The sequence below is a fragment of the Choloepus didactylus genome, chromosome 12 (genome assembly GCF_015220235.1).
Source record: "Choloepus didactylus isolate mChoDid1 chromosome 12, mChoDid1.pri, whole genome shotgun sequence".
Taxonomy (NCBI): Eukaryota; Metazoa; Chordata; class Mammalia; order Pilosa; family Megalonychidae; genus Choloepus; species Choloepus didactylus.
In genome coordinates, this window is record NC_051318.1 from 63979518 (window position 1) to 64002315 (window position 22798).

At 38.0% G+C, this 22798-nt stretch overlaps 1 protein-coding gene across 5 annotated transcripts in view; it reads left to right on the forward strand.

Annotated features, from left to right (window-relative positions):
• The window catches only part of KLF12 (Kruppel like factor 12), a 512320-nt gene that overhangs the window by 456031 nt on the left and 33491 nt on the right, over positions 1–22798 (forward strand). The gene's annotated exons all lie outside the window — the stretch shown is intronic.

Genomic DNA, 22798 nt, shown 5'->3' on the forward strand with positions numbered 1-22798 from the left:
CAACTATAAACTTAGTAATATCTCGAAAAGAATGTAATGAATGTTAATTGACTGAATAAACAAAAGCTATGCCTTTTTAGTCTAATTTTCTCTACAAAGTACCTGGCCTCTAGAATTACATATTGGACAGCATTTAATGAAATTTCATTACCATTAAATTTAATTTATTTTATGAACCGCCTTTTGTAAAATCCTTTCAAGTTATCCATGAAAATACTTACTTTATCTCGTTTCCACTACCATTTTAAATTTTTGCTTGTTTAGCAAATGAGAAGAAAGCAGCACTCTGTGGTCTTTTAAACATAAATCTATGGTTTACATATAGATGCATGTTACTCATCACCTTCTCCTATCTTGCCACTTCTCTTGTGTACTTGAGGTTGCTTAAGGACATTTTGATTACCCTGTTCACCCAGGCTGATCCATTAGGATCACTTTTCATCCCTCCTCTTCCCTTATTCCTCATTCACCAATCAGTCACCAAGAACTGACAGTTCTCCATCTAAAATGCCTGGGAATTGGTCCCCCTGATTCAGATTTAAAGACACTACTTTGTTTCAGACAGAATCTACTTGCTTAGATGACAGCAATAAATAGCCCACTAATTGATAAAGGTCTTGACTTTAATCACTTTGTTACCAATGACTCCTTCTTTTATAGGCCATAATTTTACTCTTAAAACTGGTAAGTAATCCTAACACTTACAGGTCCTACAAAATGTAGCCCCTTTAAAGGGACACTGAAAGTCCAGGGGACCCAGGCCTAGTCATCCTGCTGCCCTCTGTCCTTGTCCACCCACCCACCTGTTGGGAACACCACACTCCAGGCAATTTGGTATTAGGATTAAATTAATTTCTTTTTACATCCTCAGTCCTCCTTTAGCTTTCTCTTTACCACCCAAGTCTTTAAGACTCACTTCTTGGTGTTCTCCAAAGCACTTTATCATGCCTCTCTATCACATATCATTTTTATGTCTTATATAATTATAATTTGTATACATAATAAGTTGGAGAAAATTCTTATTACCTTAACAGCTGGCACCAAAATTTTTCCAGAACAAAGTCTTCTTGGGGCAAAGGGGCCGAGGGTAGAATGTGAGCTGAACCCTGCTCCCCATCTCCTAGCCAGAGGCTTGGAGGTAGCCTTACATCCAAGGCTGGTGGTAGGGAAAGCTGCTCTGTGGGTGCCAAGGGGAAAGAATTTGTATTTCTCCTAATGAGGTTGAGATGGGGGCAGGGGGAGAAACAGGAGAAGGGATGACGAGAGCGAAGCGGGCCTGGGGTTGACTGAGACCAGTGTGCAGCACGGGGGTACCAAACAGCCTTTTAAAGGGAGCACCAGGTGGCACCGAAGCTCCTCCACTGACACTCAGGTGGGTTGGTGTGATTAAACCTCCCAGGAATTTTCATACATCTTCAGAAGAGCTTAAATTTCCACACATCAATTTCCAATTGGCAAGGATTCAAGTCATTTGTCACCTGACAGTTGAGGTAAATGGATACCATTTCCTATACCTCACCCAGGTAATAAACTCTCCGAGGACACCTTTGCATGCCCACTTGCTTTCCTGTGGTAAACTCACAGAAAGTATTTATTTTATTTTACTGCATCAGTGGTGTAAAGATGAAAAATACCTATATAACTGACTAAGTAATTTAAACTCTCATCTTACTTAGCTTTTTCCTGCTGAAAAAAAATCAGTAAGAAGTGCCAATAGTGCAAATACTATTTAATCATCAGTAAATATGGTGCAGAAGATTTAATATTGTCATCTCAATATATATTTTCCATCTTTCCACAGGGAAAGATATGCTGTAGAAGGGAGAAGTATAGAGTACAGAGAGCTCTTAAGTCTATCGTTTCCTAGGAATTTAACCATTCAGAGCTACTCTTACCTCAGCTATATCTTATAAGACTGCCAATAACAACATGTGCCCTGCCTACTTTTATACAGTTTTCATGATGATCATCTAAGTTTATGTATGGTGAGATGTAAGCATTATTATGCCACCTGCAGTATTTTAACAGTAATATGCAACAATACTCTGATCCTGAGGATTGTGGACAGGATTTTACCAAAAAAGAAGAAGAAATTAGGATAGGGAAGTAAATAATAATGCTTTATCTGACCCTTCCTCTTAGGTGAACAGGGACAGCTAGTCCTAGGCTTTAGCAGTGTGAGAAGTTCTAGGTGAGAGTAGGGCCCATAGCAGATACACACCAGAAACATCAAGTCCAGAAAAGCAAACTGAGAATAAAACCGAGGTTTGGAACAAAGGGGAAATTTCAGCAAGTGGGAATAGTCAATGTAGTAAGGAATGGTTCTTAATGTAGACATGGCATCATGGAGTCTAAAGTCAAGGAGATCAGAACACTTTCCAACTTATTCTATGATGACAGTATTATTCTAATACAAAACCAGCCTAAGATTCACACAAATAGAAAAGTACACACCAAAATCCCTTATGATATAGACTCAAAAATCCTCAACCAAAGTTATAACAAACCAAATCCAGCAACATATAAACAGGATTGTACACCATGGCCAAGCAGGATTTAACCCAGGAGTGCAAAGTTGATTTAACATATGAAAAATCCATGTAATATACTAATAGAATAAAAAAAAAAACCACATGATCATCTCACTAGATGCAGAAAAGTATTTGACAGAATCCAAAATCCTTTCTGTTTTTAAAAGAAGCACTCAACAAACCAGAGTAGACTGCAACTTCCTCATCCCGATAATGTCTATGAAACACCCACCCACATCTAATATCATACTTAATGGTGAAACACTGAATGGTATAGTCATGAAAATGTTCAAAAATTAGTGAATGGTTATGGTTGCACAACTTTGAGGATATACTAAGAATCACTGAATTGTACACTTTAAAAGGGTATATTTTATATGTGAATTACTTCTAAATAAAGCTGTTATTAACAAAAAAGGAACGCAAGGTTTAGAAGTGTTGGGCTGTACTGCACATTGAGTCAGCTTTACATGATTCTAAGTTTAATCTTCACAACAGTTCCATTCAATGACCACTTTTGAAATACACATTTGAAGTATGAGAATCTGAAAGTCAAAGAAATTAAATGTCCATACCATGGCTTCAAAGTGTAGGAGCTGTAATGCAGATCTGGATTTTCAGAGTACAATTCCTATGCTTTTTCTTCAGAATCAGCAACAAAAATCAGGATGCTTGCTTTCTTTTTTTTTCTTTAAAGATAATAGTGATCACAAAACTTTAATATAGAAATCTTCAAATTAAAACTCTGATTTCACGTTTTTCTCCATTTTTAAGAGAAGCATGTTCTGTTTTTTGTTTCCTTGTTCATCATTAATACTTGACTTCAGAAGGGATTTCATGAGACATACCTGTAAAAAACTACTATATAAAATTAAAACCACTTGATTTTGGTTTGGGGATCTCTCTCATAATTAGAGTGGAAAATAAACATATCAAATTCTAGGCTATATATTAAGCTTGAGTTTTCTGACAGCCAAAGCAAAAAAGCAAATAGGATGGGTTTTGTAGCTCTAATTATCTGTTGAAAAAATATATATAAATTTTTCAAGGCAGATTTTCCTCCATACTAAACAAAAATAATCATACAATCTTTCCATAACCTCAGTGGGAAGCAGAAATGTCCGAACTCTAGAGGTCAGGAAACCCGGCTTCTAGAGCCGACTCTGCCACTGTTCAGCTGTGTGGCCTCGCAGCAGTAATTAGCGTAACCTTTCTGAGCTCAATTTCCTCATCTTCTAAACATCTTCCAAATATGAATTTGGGTCATATTAGTATGCCTCCTTACTTTTCCAACATTAATTGGGCAGAGTGGTCAAATATTAAGGAAAGTTTTCAGAAATGGAAATTAAAAGGGTAAAACATTTTCTCCTTCAGATGGCAGAGTTTTTCATTTTTCTCCAAAATTAAAATACATGAACATTTTATGATAAGAGAAATGCCTGTTGGTGGCACCCAGACAGCCATTTTAGGCAACAGAAATTGAAGTGGAACACTACTGACAAGTTCTTCTTGGTCTTGCTATTTATATATCCCCTTCCTAGCAATTAAAACCATTTCAATAATTTATGTAAGCTTAAGTATCAGATAGTTATATAATTTCAGTGCTCTTTAATAAAAATCTCTAGTGTAATATAGACCTGGTTAATGATCAGCATAAAATAGATGGAGGCCTATTTTGTCAGTCACTTCAAAAGTTTATTACATGGTTGTATTACAGTATCTCATTAGAACTGTATTTTGAACATTTTATGTATGTTTTAATATTTAAAACATAGACTCTCATTATTCTGTGTCCTTGTTTGGGATACAGTATTGGTGAATCTGCCTTATTATAAGATCCTCCTGATATTGCAAAAATTAACCCCTTATTCTGGTTTGCTAATGCTGCCATTATGCAAAATACCAGAAATGGATTGACTTTTATAAAGGGGGTTTATTTGGTTACAAATTTAAGTCCGAAGGCCATAAAAATATCCAAACTAAGTCATCAACAAGATGATACCTTCACTGAAGAACAGTCAATGGTGTCCTGAATACCTCTCTCAGCAGGGAAGGCACGTGGCTGGTGTCTGCTTCCCCAGGGCAGTCTCTGAGTTTCATCTCTTAGCTTAGCATCTCCAAACGTCTTTCTGTCCACAACTCAAGTCTCTCTAAGCGTCAGCTGCTCTTGGGGCATTTTGTCCTCTCTTGGCTTCTCTGGAGCAAACTCTGGGCTAGCATCTCTAAGCATCAGCAAGCATCTGGGTCCCCTGGCTTAGCATATCCTGGGGCATTTTCATTCCTCTGCTCTCTGTGTGAGCTCCCTTTCAATGACTCCAGTAAACTAATCAAGACCTACCCTGAAAGGGTGGGGTCATATCTCCATGGAAACATTCAATCAAGAGGTCACACCTTAATAAAAAAGATTAATAGGTCTGCCCCAAGATTGCATTAAAGAATATGGCTTTTGGGGGGACATAAATATCCAAACCAGCACACTTCCTTTTACCAAATTCTGCTCTCGAGTGGTGTTATAGTAAGGCTCCCAGTGCATGTACTTTGCTGATGGGGTAACATGCTCCCCAAGTTCCTTCTTCCCTTCCTTCTTCAAGCATCTAACGATATGTCAGTTTCTACAGAGCAATGTATAAGACAAGGTCTTTATTCTTCATGAGTTTATAGTTTACTTTTAATTAAATAAGGAGAACTTAGGCTAAGTTAGAAATGAGTTTAGAGGGTATAAAAATCAGGTGTGTTCAAGAACCACAGGGAAAGATAAATGCCAAGCACCACCCTTATACAGTAATAGGGAGTGACGGGCTCATGCCAAACTGAGCAGGAAAGGGCTTGTCTTAAAGGCATTTGGATTAACAAAATTAATCCTACTCTGACCCATTTTCTAAGGTTCAAATGATCCACCAAGCTAAAACTCCTGACATAAAACATAATTTAAGCCCCTATGTCTTCTGAAGAAATTCCAGGGAAAAGTTCATCTGAACTTTTAACTAAATTATGTGTCTTTTGTTCAATGGATATGGCCAGTGTAATTCACAAGACCACACATTTTGCAGAGCCCTTGTTACATCCTAGAATTTGACTTAATTTGGGGGTGAGGGTTAAGTCTTTACTTTGTATACCATGTTCCCCCAAAGTAACTATTTTGAATAGGTACTATATCTCAAGTTATCAAAAATTCCTCCCTTAAATCATTAAAGTTTGCTAATATAACCATTCATAGTTAATGACATTAATGATGCATTTTTTCTGTTTTGATTATCTTTAAGCCTTTTGCTTAATACAACCTATGATCTTACTTGCCAAAATATGATGAATCAAAAAAAACAGAAACCAGAAATTATTATGAACCTATCTATCCACAACACCATCCCATCCTCCCACTGGAAGAAAGTTCATCTGTAAACCCATTGTCTCTTAATTAGTTTTCTGGAGATTCTGGTTATTAAACTAAGGCACTGGTTAAAATATGTTTTAGAGAGGAGCCAAGATGGCTGATTAGGGAGAGGCTGGGCTTACTTCTCTTCCAGGAAAACAACTAGGGGTCAGGCAGAAGCTGTCAGCAACAACAAATCTGGGGCTCTGGAGATCAGGGAAAGTAATCTACAACACCCAGGAAAGTACAGGATGAAAAGGCATGGACACTGTGGTGAGATATCAGGAGTGACTCCCCTCAGCCTTGGCTTCTGGTGCCCATACCCCACTCTTGGGCAGAAAGCATCCAGTTCACCAGTCTCTGGAGGGGGGACAGCTCCACTGAAAGGACAGGGTGGGACATAATCTAACACTATGCCACCTTTAGACTTGCAAACTTGAACTGCTGGGACCACTGGTGGGTTAAAACTGCCCCACTCGGCTCGGTTCTGCCATTGTCTGGAGTCAGTAGGTTGCTTCTCAGCTTTCAGAGGGCTGAGGGGAATAGGTTTCTGAGAGCACCATCTGCCAGCAGTTGTGGAAAGTGCACCTGGGAAGACACCTTTGGGTGAATAGGTAAATATTTAAAGGTTTTTAGACATCTTTACCTGACCTTCTCCCTGGGGTGCTGTGGAGCTGGTGTTCACCCCATTTCTGGGTCCCTGGCCCAACTCAGGTTGAGAAATACTGATTAACCAAATGTCAAGGAAAAGCAATAACAAAAATTCAGTCAATAACAAAAGCTTTGACAGGAGAGAAAATCTGGACTTCAGAGTAAACTTACCAAGATAATCCAATGCCCAAACATCAGCAAAAATAGTAAGTCATATGAAGAAACAGGAAGATATGCCCAAGACTCTCCTAACTATTCAAAGATGTTCAAACAAATCTCCTAAACAGTGAGATGGCAAAAGAGATAAAGGTTATTAAGAAGACACTGGGTGGGCATAAGAAGGAATTTGAAAACGTACAAAGAAAAATAACAGATCTTGTGGGAATGAAAGGCACAATAGATGAAGTTAAAAATACACCAGAAAGAGGAGGGGCAAGATGGCGGCATAGAGAAGAGTGGAAGCTAAGTAGTCCCCCTGGAACAACTACAAAAAACCAGAAACAACTAGTAAATAATCCAGAATAACTGCAGGGGGACAAACGAGACCATCCACTCATCATACACCAACCTGAATTGGGAGTAATGCCCGAGAACACAGCATAAAATCTGTAAGTAAAACTTGCGGAACCAAGTCGTGAGACCCCCTCCCCCATAGGCCGAGCTGCAAAGCCTTGTGGTGCCAGAGAGAAGCTCTCTCCCAGCAAGCGAGTATAGCTCAGCTGAGCTCCAACTGGGGTTTTAAGTAGCGAGTGTGAAATGCTCACTACAGGTACGCAGCCCCAAAAAAACAGACAGAGGCTTTGGGTGACGACTGACCTGGGAGAGCCGGAGGGTTGTCTTGGACTGGGTCTGAAGGGGACTATCTGTTTCTTTTTTGGCTCAGTGGAGAAAGCCCCAGTCATTTTCAGTTTCCAGGGCTGTGAAGCGAAGGGTGGAGACAGCACAAGCAGAGAGAGAGAGACCATTGAAATGCTAATGACCTCCACCTGGGAGCTCTGTCTTCTCTAGGAGGAAAGGGGTGGGGCCCTTTCCATTCAGAACCAGACCCCAGAGCCTGGGGGAACACAGCCATACCTCCTCACACCAGTCAAGAATTATAGGCTAACAGGCATCACCTGCTGGGCAGAAAAGCACAGTGACCTGAGGCATCAAAGGGTGGAGCAATTTTCTAAGACACACTCTCAGGGAAACCAGATACTGAATGTTTCTTCCCTCTGGGACCTGAGCCTGTTCTGGTCTGGGAAAACCTGATTTGCATAACCAAGGAAACCATGCCTAGACAACAGAAAATTACAACCTACACTAAGAAAAACAAAGTTATGGCCCAGTCAAAGGAACAAACGTACCCTTCAACTGAGATACAGGAATTTAAACAACTAATGCTAAATCAAATCAAAAAGTTTAGAGAAGATATTGCAAAAGAGATAGAGGCTGTAAAGGAAGCACTGGGCATGTATACGGCAGAAATCAAAAGTTCAAAAAAACAACTAGTAGAATCTATGGAAATGAAAGGCACAACACAAGAGATGAAAGACAGTGGAAACACACAACAGCAGATCTCAAGAGGCAGAAGAAAACACTCAGGAACTGGAGAACAAAACAACCTGAAAGCCTACATGCAAAGGAGCAGATGGAGAAAAGAATGAAAAAATATGAGCAACGTCTCCGGAAACTCAAGGATGAAACAAAGTACAATAATGTACGTATCATTGGTGTCCCAGAAGGAGAAGAGAAGGGAAAGGGGGCAGAAGCAATAATAGAGGAAATAATTAATGAAAATTTCCCATCTCTTATGAAAGACATAAAATTACAGATCCAAGAAGCGCAGCGTACTCCAAACAGAAGAGATATGAATAGGCCTACACCAAGACACTTAATAATCAGATTATCAAATGTCAAAGACAAAGAGAGAATCCTGAAAGCAGCAAGAGAAAAGTGATCCATTACATACAAAGGAAGGTTAATAAGACTATGTGCGGATCTCTCAGCAGAAACCATGGAGGCAAGAAGGAAGTGGTGTAATATATTTAAGATACTGAAAGAGAAAAACCGCCAACCAAGAATCCTGTATCCAGCAAAGCTGTCCTTCGAATATGAGGGAGAGCTCAAAATATTTTCTGACAAACAGACAATGAGAGACTTTGTGAACAAGACACCTGTCCTACAGGAAATACTAAAGGGAGCACTACACGGTGATAGAAGACAGGAGTGCGTGGGTTGGAACACAGTTTTGGGAGATGGTAGCACAACAATGTAAGTACACTGAAAAAAGGTAACTATGAATATGGTTGAGAGAGGAAGGTGGGGAGCATGTGAGACACCACAAGAAATGAGGAAAGATGAAGACTGGGACTGTGTAACTTGGTGAAATCTAGAGTATTCAACAATTGTGATAAAATGTACAAATATGTTCTTTTACGAGGGAGCACAAGCAAATGTCAACCTTGCAAGGTGTTAAAAATGGGGAGGCACTGGGGGAGGGATGCAATCAGCATAAACTAGAGACTGTAACTAATAGAATCATTGTATTATGCTTCCTTTAATGTAACAAAGGTGCTATACCAGGGTGAATGCAGATAAGAGGGGGGGATAGGGGAGGCATGCTAGATACTTGACATTGGTGGTATTGTCTGACTCTTTATTCTACTTTGATTTAAGGTTATTTTTCCTTTTGCTGCTTCCTAGCTGTCTTTTTTTTTCCTCTTTCTTTTGCCTCTCTACCTTCTTTGACTCTCCCTCCTGCCTTGTGGAAGAAATGTAGATGCTCTTATATAGATAATGGTAAAGATGGTGAACACATAAATGTATGACCATGCAGAAAACCATCGATTATTTACTTGGGATGGAAAGTATGGTGAGTGAACAAAACCATATTAAAAAAAAAAATGGGTTGATGACAAAACCTTGAGGGCAATATACTGAGTGAAATAAGCCAGACACATTAGGACAATTATTGCATGGTCTCACTGATACGAACTAATTATAATATGTAAACTCATAGACATGAAATATAAGGTACCAAGATATAGGACGAGGCTTAAAAATGGGGAGTGGTTGCTTAGTATGAGCAGAATGTTCAATTAGGATGAACTTAAATGTTTGGAAATGAACAGGGGTGTTGGTAGCAAGATGTGAGAATAACTAACAGCGCCGAATGGTGTGTGAATGAGGTGGAAAGGGGAAGCTCAGAGTCATATATGTTACCAGAAGGAAAGTTGGAGGTCAAAAGATGGGAATGTATAAAACTGAATCCTGTGGTGGGCAATGTCCATGATCAACTGTACAAATACTAGAAATCGCTTCCATGAACCAGAACAAATGTATGACAATACAATTAGAAGTTAATAATAGAGGGGCATATAGGGAAGAACTATATACCTATTACAAACTATATACTACAGTTAGTAGTATTTCAACATTTTTTCATAAACAGTAACAAATGTACTATATCAATACTACAAGTCAACAATTGAGGGGAGCTGGTTAGGGATAGGGGAGGATTAGAGTTTCCTTTTCTTTTCTTTTTTTTTTTTTTTTTTTCATCTTTCACTTTATTTCTTGTCTGGAGTAATGAAAAGTTTCTAAAAATTGAACAAAAATTAAGTGTGATGGATGCACAGCTGTATGAGGGTACCCAGGGGCAAGTGATTGTACACTTTGGATCTTTGGATAATTGTATGGTATCTGAACAATCTCAATAAAAATGAAAAAAAAAAAAAAAAAAAAAAGACACCAGAAGCAGATTTGAACAGGCAGAAGGATCAGTGAGCTAGAAGACAGAGCATCTGAATTCCAACAGAAAAAAGAATGGGAAAAATTGAGCAAGGTATCTCAGAACTGATTGACAACATGAAGCACATGAACATTCATGTCATGGGTGTCTCAGAAAGAGAAGAGAAGGGACAAGGGGCAGGAGAAGTATTTGAGTTAATAATGGCCAAGAACTTCCCAGCTCTTATGGAAGGCTTGGATATCCAGGTCCAGGAAGCTCAACATACCCCAAACCAAACAAATCCAAATAGACATATTGCAGGACACATATTAATCAGAATGTCAAATGCCAAAAGAAAAAGAATTCTAAAGGCAGCAAGAAAAAAGTGAATCATCACATACAAGGGACAATTGATAAGAGTAAGTGCCAATTTCTCATCTGAAACCATGGAGGTGAGAAAGTGGTGGTATGATATAGTCAAGATGCTGAAAGAGAAAAAGTGCCAGCCAAGAATTCTCTATCCGGACAATGTGTATCTCTGAGACACCTGAAACTCAGAGCTAGAGCTTGGCAGATATTAATGTATTAGTGCATACAGCAACTGTTAAAAAAAAATATGATATGAATGCTGTATTAGTGCATACAGCAACTATTGAAGAAAAAAAAAAAAAGCTGAAAAAGAGCCCAGACTTCAATTGTGATATGAAGGAAGCAGATCTGGTTAAGACTAGGGCAAACCGGGCCAAAGAATAAAGGTTGAAACTGACTGTGTTTTAAAACGTCAACTTCCATGTGAGACCAAGGGAAGAGATGTCTGTTTGGTGCAGGATCTATATTTTCTAAACAATATAACGCTACAGTCGGTTTGTTCAAACACCACAATTACATGGAACTTTGAATAGGAAGTGAGAGATACGGTAAGTTAGTATAGGTTAGAGTGAAATAGTGACACATCCCAAAATAATTTGGGCAGAGAATAAAAAATATATTTACACCTTCCCCCTCCATCCTGAGGAGCTGGGGGAAGGTGCAGAAATGTTGGACTTCCTCACCTGGACTGGTGTTGATGTTGTCACAAACACTGGGACTGGTGGTTTGATGTGCTGAGCCCTCAATCATCGGACTTGCCCTTATGAAGCTCGTTACTGCAAAGGAGAGGCTAAACTTGCATATAATTGTGCCTAAGAGTCTCCTCCTGAGTACCTCTTTGTTGCTCAGATGTGGCCCTCTCTCTGTTTAACTGAGCCACCTCAGCAGGTGAACTCACTGCCCTCCCCCCTACATGGCACCCGACTCCCAGGGGTGTAAATCTCCCTGGCAATGCAGGATATGACTCCCGGGGATGATCTGGACCCGGCATGATGGGATTGAGAATATCTTCTTGACCAAAAGGGGGATGCAAAATGAGATGAAATAGTTTCAGTGGCTGAGACATTTCAAATGTAGTCGAGAGGTCACTCAGGTGGACATTCTTATGCACTACATAGATAACACCTCTTAAGTTTTAATGTATTGGAAAAGCTAGAAGTAAATACCTGAAACTACCAAACTCCAACCCAGCATCCTAGACTCCTGAAGATGATTATATAATAATGTAGGTTTGTGAAAACCTTGTGGATCATACTCCCTTTATCTAGTGTATGGATGGATGAGTAGAAAAATGGGGATAAAAACTAAATGACAAATAGGGTGGGATGGGGGGATGGTTTGGGTGTTCTTTTTTCACTTTAATTTTTTATTCTTATTCTGATTGTTTCTGATGTAAGGAAAGTGTTCAGAAATAGATTGTGGTGATGAATGCATAACTATATGAACAGTTGATTGTATACCATGGATGATCGTATGATATGTGAATATATTTCAATAAAACTCAATTTAAGGAAAAAAAAAAAAAGAATTCTCTATCTGGCAAAACTGTCTTTCAAAAGTGAGAGGGAGTTTAAGAGAGATAAACAGAAGCTGAGAAAGTTAGTTAAGAAGAGATCTGCCATACAAGAAATAACAAAGGGAGTCCTGCAGGCTGAAAGGAAAGGACAGGTGAGAAAAGCTTAGAGGAGATTGTAAAAATGAAGAGAATCACTAAGGGTAACTTAAAGGATAAAAAGAGACACAAATAAGATATGACACATACAAACCAAAGGGTAAAATGGTTGAAGTAAGTACTACCATTACAGTAATAACGTTGAATGTTAGTGGATTAAACTCCCCAATCAAAAGACACAGACTACAGAATGGATTAAAAAAAGATGAGCCATCTATATGCTGTCTACAAGAGACTCACCTCCAACCCAAGGATACAAACAGGTTGAAAGAGAAAGGCTGGAAAAAGATATTCCATGCAAACAGTATCCATAAAACAGCTGGGGTAGCTATCTTAATATCAACAGAACAAACCTTAAAGGAAAAGCTGTTCTAAGAGACAAAGAAGGACATTAATAAAAGGGGCAATTCACCAAGAATAACAAATATATATGCAGCTAACCACGGTGCCCCAAAATACATGAGGCAAATACTAGCAAAATTGAAAGGAGAAATAGACATATCTATGATAATAGTTGGAAACTTGAATACACCACTTACGTCAATAAATAGAACATCTAGACAGAGGATCAATAAGGAAACAGAGAACTTGAATAATATGATAAAATGAACTAGACCTAACAGAGCTATACAGAACGTTGCACCCCAAGAAAGCAGGATGTACATTTCTCATGTGCTCATGTATCATTCTCCAGGATAGACCATAACCTGGGTCACAAAACAGGTTTAACAAATTTTCAAACATTGACATTATAAAAGCACCTTCTTTGATCATAATGGAATGATGCTGGAAAAGTCAACAATAGGCAGAGGACTGGAAAATGCAAAAATCTGTGGAGGTTAAACACTTAAACAATCAGTGGGTCAAAGATGAAATAGCAAGAGAAATCAGTAAATATCTCAAAACAAATGAAAACAAGAACACAACATATCCAAACTTATGGAATGCAGCAAAGGCAGTGTTGAGAGAGAAATTTATAGTCCCACATCTATTCTGTTTGGAGTACGCTGTGCTTCTTGGATCTGTAATTTTATGTCTTTCATAAGAGATGGGAAATTTTCATTATTTCCTCTATTATTGCTTCATTGATTATTTCCTCTATTATTGCTTCTGTCCCTTTTCCCTTCTCTTCTCCTTCTGGGACACCAATGATATGTACATTCTTGTACTTTGTTTCATCCTTAAGTTCCCGGAGACGTTGCTCATATTTTTTCATTCTTTTCTCCATCTGCTCCTTCGCATGTAGGCTTTCAGGTATTCTGTTCTCCAGTTCCTGAGTGTTTTCTTCTGCCTCTTGAGATCTGCTGTTGTATGTTTCCCTTGTGTCTTTCATCTCTTGTGCTGTGCCTTTCATTTCCATGGATTCTACTAGTTGCTTTCTTGAACTTTCAATTTCTGCCTTATGTATGCCCAGTGTTTTCTTTACAGCCTCTTTCTCTCTTGTGAAATATTCTCTAAACTTTTTTAATTGATTTAGCATTAGTTGTTTAAATTCCTGTATCTCAGTTGAAGTGTACGTTTGTTCCTTTGACTGGGCCATAGCTTCAGTTTTCTTAGTTTAGGTTGTAGTTTTCTGTTGTCTAGGCATCTGACCTCCTAGGCCACCCCAGTCAGGTTTTCCCAGATGAGAACAGGCTCAAGTCACAGAAGGAGGAAATATTCAATATCTAGTTTCCCTGATGGTTTTTCTTAGAGGATTGATACACCTGTGCTTTTCTGCCCAGCAGGTGCACCTGTCAGCCTGTCACTGGCTGGTGTAAGAGGGTGTGACCTGTGACTCTCCTCCCCCAGGCTTTGGCAGTAGAGCTGGGCCCCTCCCTTTCCTCTTGGGAAGCTATGCCCCCCTCCAGAGAGATCACTGCATACCAATAAGTTCTTTGTTTCTCTGACTCTGCTGATCAAAGTGTTTTGGTTTTAAAATGGCTGAGGCTGTCTTTACTGCAAAGTGCTGTGGGCTGAAAACGGCTGAGGTTTTCTCCACAAGAGAGAGAAAGGGACAGAAAAGCTCCCAGTTTCACCCGTCAGCCAGAGATAGCACCTGATCCTCTGGGCTCCCCGTCCTGAGACAGATATGTCCCCTGACTCTACCAAGGTCAGTTGTCACCAAAAGCCTCTGTCTGCTTGTTGAGGATTTGCTGTCTGTATTGAGCAGTTAACATTAAAACCCCACTTGGAGCTGGGCTGAGAGAGTGCTGCTCTCTAGCATCGCAAATCTTCCGTGAGGGAGGGGCTCTCGGCTCTCAGTGCAGGTCCGCAGTTTTACTTACAGATTTTATGCTGCGATCTCGGGCATTCCTCCCAGTTCAGGTTGGTGGATGATGAGTAGACAGTCACGTTTGTCTCCCCACAGTTATTCCAGGTTATTTACTAGTTTTTTGGTCATTTATGGATTGTTCCGGGGGGGCCTAACAGTCTTCCACTCCTCTCTATGCCACCATCTTAGCTCCTCTGCTTATCTTGATAGATGCAAAAAAAGGCATTTGACAAAATCCAGCATCCTTTCCTGATAAAATCACTTCAAAATATAGGAATCAAAGGAAACTTCCTCAATATGATGAAGGGCCTCAACGAAAAACCCACAGCTAATATCATACTCAGTGGTTAAAGACTGAAAGCTTTCCTGTTGAGATCAAGAACAAGTCACGTTATACCCACTGTCACCACTGTTATTCCACATTGTACTAGAAATTCTAGCTAAAACAATTAGGCAAGCAAAAGAAATAAAAGGAAACCAAGTCAGAAAGGAAGAAGTAAAATGTAAATGATATCATACTGTACCTAGAAAATCCAAAAAAAAAAAAATCTGCAACAAAGCTACTAGAGCTAATAAATGAGTTCAGCAAAGTGGCAGGATACAAGATTGATAATGAGCAATCTGAGGAGGTAATCAGGAAAAAAATTCCATTTACAACAGCAACTAAAAGAATCAGATACCTAGGAATAAACTTAACCAAGGATGTAAAGGACTTACATTCACAAAACTACAAAACATTGGTAAAAGACATCAAGGAAGACCTAAATAAATGGAAAAACATTGTGTTCATGGGTGGGAAGATTAAATATTGCTAAGATGTCAACTCTGCCCAAATTGATTTACAGATTCAAGGCAATCCCCATCAAAATTCCAACAGCCTACTTCGCAGAATTGGAAAAGCCAATTACCAACTTTATTTGGAAGGCTAAGGGGCACTAAATGGCCAAAAACATCTTGAAAAAGAAAAATGAAGTTGGAGGACTCACACTTCCTAACTTTAATGCATATTGCAAGCTACAGTGGTCAAAACAGCATGGTCTTGGCATAAAGATAGACCTATTGACCAGTGGAATAGAATTGATAGTTCAGAAACAGACCTTCACATCTATTTTCAATTAATTTTTTTTATGCCTAGAGTTCAGCTATATTTTTTTTTAATTCAGTTTTATTGAGATATATTCACATACCATACAATCAACCGTTCATAGTACCATCATGTAGTTATGCATTCATCATCCCAATCTATTTTTGAACATTTTCCTTACACCAGAAAGAATCAGAATAAAAAATAAAAGAAAAAAGAACACCCAAATCATCCCCCCATTGCCACCCTATTTTTCATTTAGTTTTTGTCCCCATTTTTCTACTCATCCAGCCATACACTGGATACAGGGAGTGTGAGCCACAAGGCTTTCACAATCACACTATCACTCATTATAAGCTACATTGTTATACAAGCATCTTCAAGAGTCAGGGCTACTGGTTTGGAGTTTGATAGTTTCAGGTATTTACTTGTAGCTATATTTTCAATTGATTTTTGACAAAGCAGCAAAGTTCTCCCAACAGGGACAGAGCAGTTTCTTCAACAAACGGTGCTGGGAGGAGTGGATATCCATATACAAAAGAATGAAGGAGGACTCTTATCTTTATACCTCATACAAAAATTAATTCAAAATGGATCAAACACCTAAATATGAAAGCCAGGACCTTAAACCTCCTAGAATATGTCAGGAAGCATCTTAAAGATCTTTTGGTAGGAGGTGGTTTCTTAGACCTTATACCCAAAACACAAGCAATGAAAGAAAAAATAGACAAATGGGACCGCCTCAAAACTGAATACTTTTGTCCTTCAAAGAACTTTTTCAAGAGGGTGAAAAGGCAGCCAACTCAATGGAGAAAATATTTGGAAACCACATAGCCAATAAAAGTTTAATATCTAGGATATATATAGAAACCATACAGCTCAATGACAAGAGAAACAACCCAATTTAAAAATGAATAGACATGAATAGACACTTTTTTCCAAAGAGGATATACAAATTGCTAAAGAGCACTTGAAAAGATGTTCAACATCACTAGCTATTAGGGAAATGCAAATCGAAACTATGAGATAACATTCACACCCACTGGACTGGCCACTACTAACAAAATAGAAAACTTTAAGTGTTGGAGAGGATTTGGAGAAATAGGAATACTTGTTCACTATTGGTAGGAACGTAGAATGGTGCAGCTGCTTTGGAAGACAGTTTGGCGAACTTAGGAACCTAAGTATAGAACTGCCATATGATCCTGCCATCCCGCTGCTAGGTACATACTCAGAAGAACTGAAAGCAGGGATGCAAACAAACATCTGAACACTGATATTAATACCATTATTATTTACAATTGCCAAAGGTGGAAACAACCCAGGTGTCCTTCAGCTGATGAACAGATAAACAAAATGTGGTATATATAGACAATGGAATATTATGCAGCTATAAGAAGAAATAAAGTCATGACTCAAGTGACTGCATGGATGAACCTTGAGGAAATTATGTTAAGTGAAATAAGTCAAACCGAAAAGGATAAATATTGTACAGCCTCACTAATATGAAGTAAATATAGCTAGCAAACTCATGATGTTAATATCTAGAACATAGGTCACCAGAAAGTAGAATGAGGGCAGAGAATGGGGAGCTGATTCTTAATTTGTACAGAAGGTGTAATAAGGTTGATTGTACATGTTTGCAAATGGATGGAGGTAATGGGAGCATATTATCATGAGTGTAACCAACAGTAGTGATATGTAGGGTGATTGTGGTTGAAACGGAAAGGTTAGGGTCATGTATGTCACCAACAGGAAAGCCAGAGGATGAAACATGGGACTGTATAACATAGTGAACTCACTTCAGGGTGAAAATGTTCTACAATTGACTATGGTGATGAAAGCATGACTCTGAATATAATAGAAGACACTGTGCACTTCAGATGGATTGTATAATATGTGAATTTAACTCAATAAAAGTGCTTTTAAAAAATACATTTTAAACATATTTTGTTCATATGTAAAACAGTGCCAGACTCAATTTTGAATATATACTAAGATTGTGCTTTCTGATATATTTTAGCAAATGCATTGCTCTTAATTTATACATTTTCAGAAAACATTTGTTTTGAATCCATATTTGAATATTAAGTGGTATAATAGCTTAGTCATAGTTTCTGGAAAGGTTGGTAACTGCTAATCTTAAATTTTTAATCTGTTCAAACGTAGTTTTCAGTAAAACACTACAGACAGGAACAGAAGAGGAGCTCATGCCAGTAAATCTGCTCTGCCTAGGATTGTGGCTACTGGGTATTAGGTAGGACGTATTTCCAAATAGCACCTTTTCCCCAATTAATATCTTAGAAAAGACATTGACAGGTTTGATAGGAGCTAGAATCTGTTGTAGTGTGGAAGTAAACGTAAAGATCTGAGAGCCATCTGCTGGCTAAGAGAAAAAGCCTGCAAAGTAATGCACATGTGTGGCTAGTCTATGTGAATGGACTCTGGTTCACTGAAAGTCTCAACAACTTATTTTTTGGATTGTGGCTTCAATATTTCATGACCAATGTGGTATTTGATTTACTGTTAAGTGTTTCTCCTTACATATAATCTGTGGCAGAAGCTAATTCAGAATTTCTGTAGATTATATTTTTAAACTGAATTTTCCCACCTCTCTCAAATTAACTATCACGCAGCCCCTGCAAATGGTTTTTGGAACAATTGTAAATAAACTGGAATAGCAGGGAAGGAACTAATGGCAGTTAATGGTCAAGGAAGATATTGCATACTACTGAAAAACCCAGCCTTCTAAAAACATCTCCCTAGAAATAAGTGTATGTTTTACAACAACTTTAAGAAAATACTTTCTTAGGTAGATCAGTATTAAATAATGATACTGGGTACTTCTCTGACAGTATTTATAAATCAGATTACCTTAAAAGTCTCAAGAGAAAATTATATACCTTATATTTCTAGGCTACACTTAAGACGTTTAGAATATAAGGACGCTTTTTTTTAATATGTTGTTTTATATAATTGAGTTAGAGGGAAAATTTAAATAATACAGATTGCTTTGTAGCTTTTTCATAATTTTATATGTTTATTTTGGACTACCTTGTATCTTCATCTGAATCAGTGTAAAATAATAGTTAAGATTGAGGTCTGGAGTCAGCCACTTGGGTTCAAGTCCTGGTTTGATCACCTACTTTCAGCTTTGGCCTTAACCTTTCTGTGCCTCAGTTTTCTCATCTGTAAAACGGGGCACTAACAGTATTTACATCAGAGGATTACTTTGCGGCTTAATTCATCTAAAGCAGTGTCTGGCATTTAGAAAGCAGTCTGTAAATTTCAGCTCTCATTATTATCCTCAGCCATGCTCTTTGGACATTGTGTGTGGGAACTGGCTAAATCTCCTATTCCACTGTTTTTCTGTTCTTTTTAGACTTAGAATGTGTGTGTCCACCTCTTTCCAGCCTTAAAAGAATGTCCTAGCCTGTTTTTTGAACCTCCTATTTTTTTGATCTTGAATCCTAAACTCCAGTCTCAGCGAAGGGCATCTCATCACACTAAGGTCATACATGACAAATGGTCTTTTATTAGCTGCTGATTACAGTTAACCCTAATTTCTTTCATAGCAGCTGTGCAGTGCCTTCTATTTAAATAGAGCTGTTCCTAGATGTGACTTTTTGAGCCTCTCTGGATTTAATTCTAATTTAACTTGCCTTTCCAATTGGGACCATTGTGCAGCTGAAGTCATGATTCACTCATTTGTTCTCCTAAATCTAATTATTAGAACACGGTGCCTATAAGGCCCCTTTAGGCATTCATTCACCTCTCTAAATGGTCTAACTTTCTAGGGAAGGGAGTGAGCCTTAGTTCTTGTTCTTTAGAACTATACCAATTTTTTAGTATAGTATTTGGAAATATACTCACAAATATTTTGTCTTAACCTTTTCATCATAGCAAGTTTATTACTAAGAATCAGGAAGAATCCTATACTGGCAAATGCAATAAGTTTACTTGCTCATTTCCAGTCTACAGGAAAAGGCTGGTCTTTGGAGTATGAAAGTCAGATTGTATGCATTTGAGGATACCTCAAGTGCCTTCCAAACAAAGACTACATTGCTCTGAAAGCATAAGAGACAAGTAGAAATACTCAAAAGTGTCATAGCTGGTATGTTACCAGACGTCATGCTTATGGATGGCCCCAGAGTGGGATGTGACAGGATAATACTGCTGGGTGTAAAGACCATTCCTTTGCCCTTTCCTGCTTATCCCGATGTTTACTACGATCACAGGGAAGATTCTGCAATTACTGATCTCATTCACCAGCATCCTGCACATGTATCAAGAGATCTCGGTAGCCTCCCACTGAAAATTTTAATTGTAAGTAGTGCTTCAGTATGCCCTTCTCCTGAACTTAGAGCAAAGAACTGAGGCACTTGTATAATGCAGTTTTCTTGGTTACTCAGACTGCCTGAAATTCAGCAGCTACTTTGTGTAGCATTTAATATATAAACTTAGAGAAGTGGGAGTGGGAGTCAGGAACTGAGTACCCATTATCTGAAGACTTGTAATCAAAGGATCATAGTAAGGATAATTTAACCAATTAAGGATTAACTAAGCAACTGATTAAATTAAAAATTAGGCACACCTGACTTTTAACTCTCATTCATTTATCCATCCATTTGTTTGATTTAGCAAACATTTCTTGAATGCCTACAATGTCTTAGGCTTTAGAAGGACAAGATTACTTGGTACCAGCACCTTGGCTGTTGCCTTTACTGGCCATGAACCTGGCTTGGCCAAACTCCCAGCCCAGAGTAACCATCCCTGATGGTACCCACCAAGTATGAAATCATACTGGGGGCCCCAGTGGCCCTCCTTGGAGTCAGGTTATCTTCTTACCCTGCTTCATTTCCCCCTACTTTGGTCCCCGCTTCTACCCCAGCTCCACCTAGCTCCCTATCTTTCCAGGATTGAATAAGTCATTCTGAAAGGCAGAGCCTAGCAAAGGGTGCTTCAACATCTTCGGAGAGCGTATGTGCCATTTAAAATGGGAGAAGCAGAAATTTGTACCCACTGCGCCACATCAAAGACAGTTTTACTGAGTACAGCTATTTATTGCACATACCAGAAGCTACATCTAGGTGTTGGTTCTTCATAACAGTCCCAAAACAGTTTCACCTTCATCTTGTGAAAATCAGTGTATGAGGTTTTGTAGCATTAAGGCCGTCCACCTAACTTAAAAACTCAGAACATTTAGCCAAGTAATTTCAGGCTATTCTGAAGCTTTTGCATTTGTTTCTATGCCTGCCATACAGTTAAGTGGTTGATGAACTGTATAGCCAAATTACTCCATTGGTCTCTTGAGGATCATTTAGCAGTTTATTGGTTTTGATTTTAGATTTATTTTCTACTTCTCTCAGTATGCACAAATGCATAGGAAGATAAATAGCTAAAATCAGCTACAGGCAAAACTGTGTGTGTATGTTCATGCATAGTTACATTTAGACTTCCATATATTAATGTGTAGGAAGTATTATGGACAACAAAGTGTTCTTACTGCATACACTTTTTATATTTGGAAGAAGAAAACAAATATATCATTATATCCATTTTAAAAGATGTCAAACATTGTACAGAACAGTAGCTTCTATTTTTAGGTCCTGAGAGCCAAGTCCCATATTTATTTTCATGACTAGAAATGCAAGAAATGAATTCTGTATCATTGCACACACAGTCTTACCTGTTTACTTGAATCACACCCCTGTGACAGCATGTTCCTTGTCAGGTATGACTAAAGTTTTTCTTCTGTGGGGCAGGCCAAACTATTCTGACTCTTTGCACAATAGGTTCCAGTCCTTGCAACTGAGTCAAGTATATGGAAAACCACAAATCCACATTGATTGATAAGAAGGTCAAACAGGTGTTTTAGGAACACCATATGTTCTTTCATTGTACTAATATAGCTCTTACTTAAAACTGTTTAAGACACATAGATACATGTCATTTATATTTAATCTTACATAATAATATAAAGCTTTGGCTGTTGAATTCATTTGTACAAGGGAAAACATACATTAAAAACTTAAAAGGCACGTATGCAGAAGGAGATACTCAAAAGGAAGCTCACTGGAGCAATATAATTATGAAATATTGGGAAAAAAAATCTAATTCCATCTCTTGGGGAATGGATCTGAAAACTCTGGGGGGTATATTCCTTGAGCTGCTATCAAATTTCATTGAAGTCAGGGGTGGGCAAACTCATACCATGGACCAAAAGCAGCCCACCCTGTTTTTGTAGTTTTATTGGAATACAGCTACGCTTATTTGTTTCTGTATCATCTAGAGCTGCTTTTGCACTACAATGACAGAATTGCTTAGTAACAACAGAGACTGTAAGGCCCTCAAAGTATAAATAAACATTTACTATCTGGCCTTTTAAAGAAAAAGTTTGCTGACACCTGATCTAAGTTAAAATGCCATCTATTGTAAGAAGCAACCTTATTTTATGTACCACTAATAAAGAAAAAACTATGCAAATTAAACTATGATAGGCTATTGTGTAAGCAGCATCTGACTTTAGAGATGTTAAAATATGAAAAATACATTTTTAAATAAATGAAATGCAATATATAGCACTTCAGTAGGATGAACTACAGCCATTTGCATCAAAATGGATAGGTCTAAAATGTTTAATGTTGAATGAGAAAAAAAGAAAGTTGTAGAACAATTTATAGAATGATACAAAAGCTTGTTATTTATGTGACTCTTAAGCACCAAACAATATTATTAATTTCTATTAGTACACATAATGTATAGGTAAATGTATTTTAAACAAATTGGCAAGATCTAAGGAAAATAGGTAATAGATGTTTTTCTCTGGGAAGAGGAAAAAAAGCTTCAGAATAATGGTGGAAGAGAACAGGAAATTTATCTTTATCTGTAATACTCAATTTTTTTAGGAAATGATTTACTAATCAAATTTTTAAAAGCATCATAACAAAAATCGAAGAAAATATGTCAGTGTTAGCAGTGATAAATTTTCAATAATGACATTTTTTGGGTAATTGTTATTTTTATTGTTTGTCACTGTAATTTTAAACAATTTAAACTTAAATGTCTGTCATATTCTTCATTTCTATTTCAATGAAAAGAGACTAAGGTAAGAAGAAGTACAGGCTAATCAACTACCTGACATTAGAAACTAAT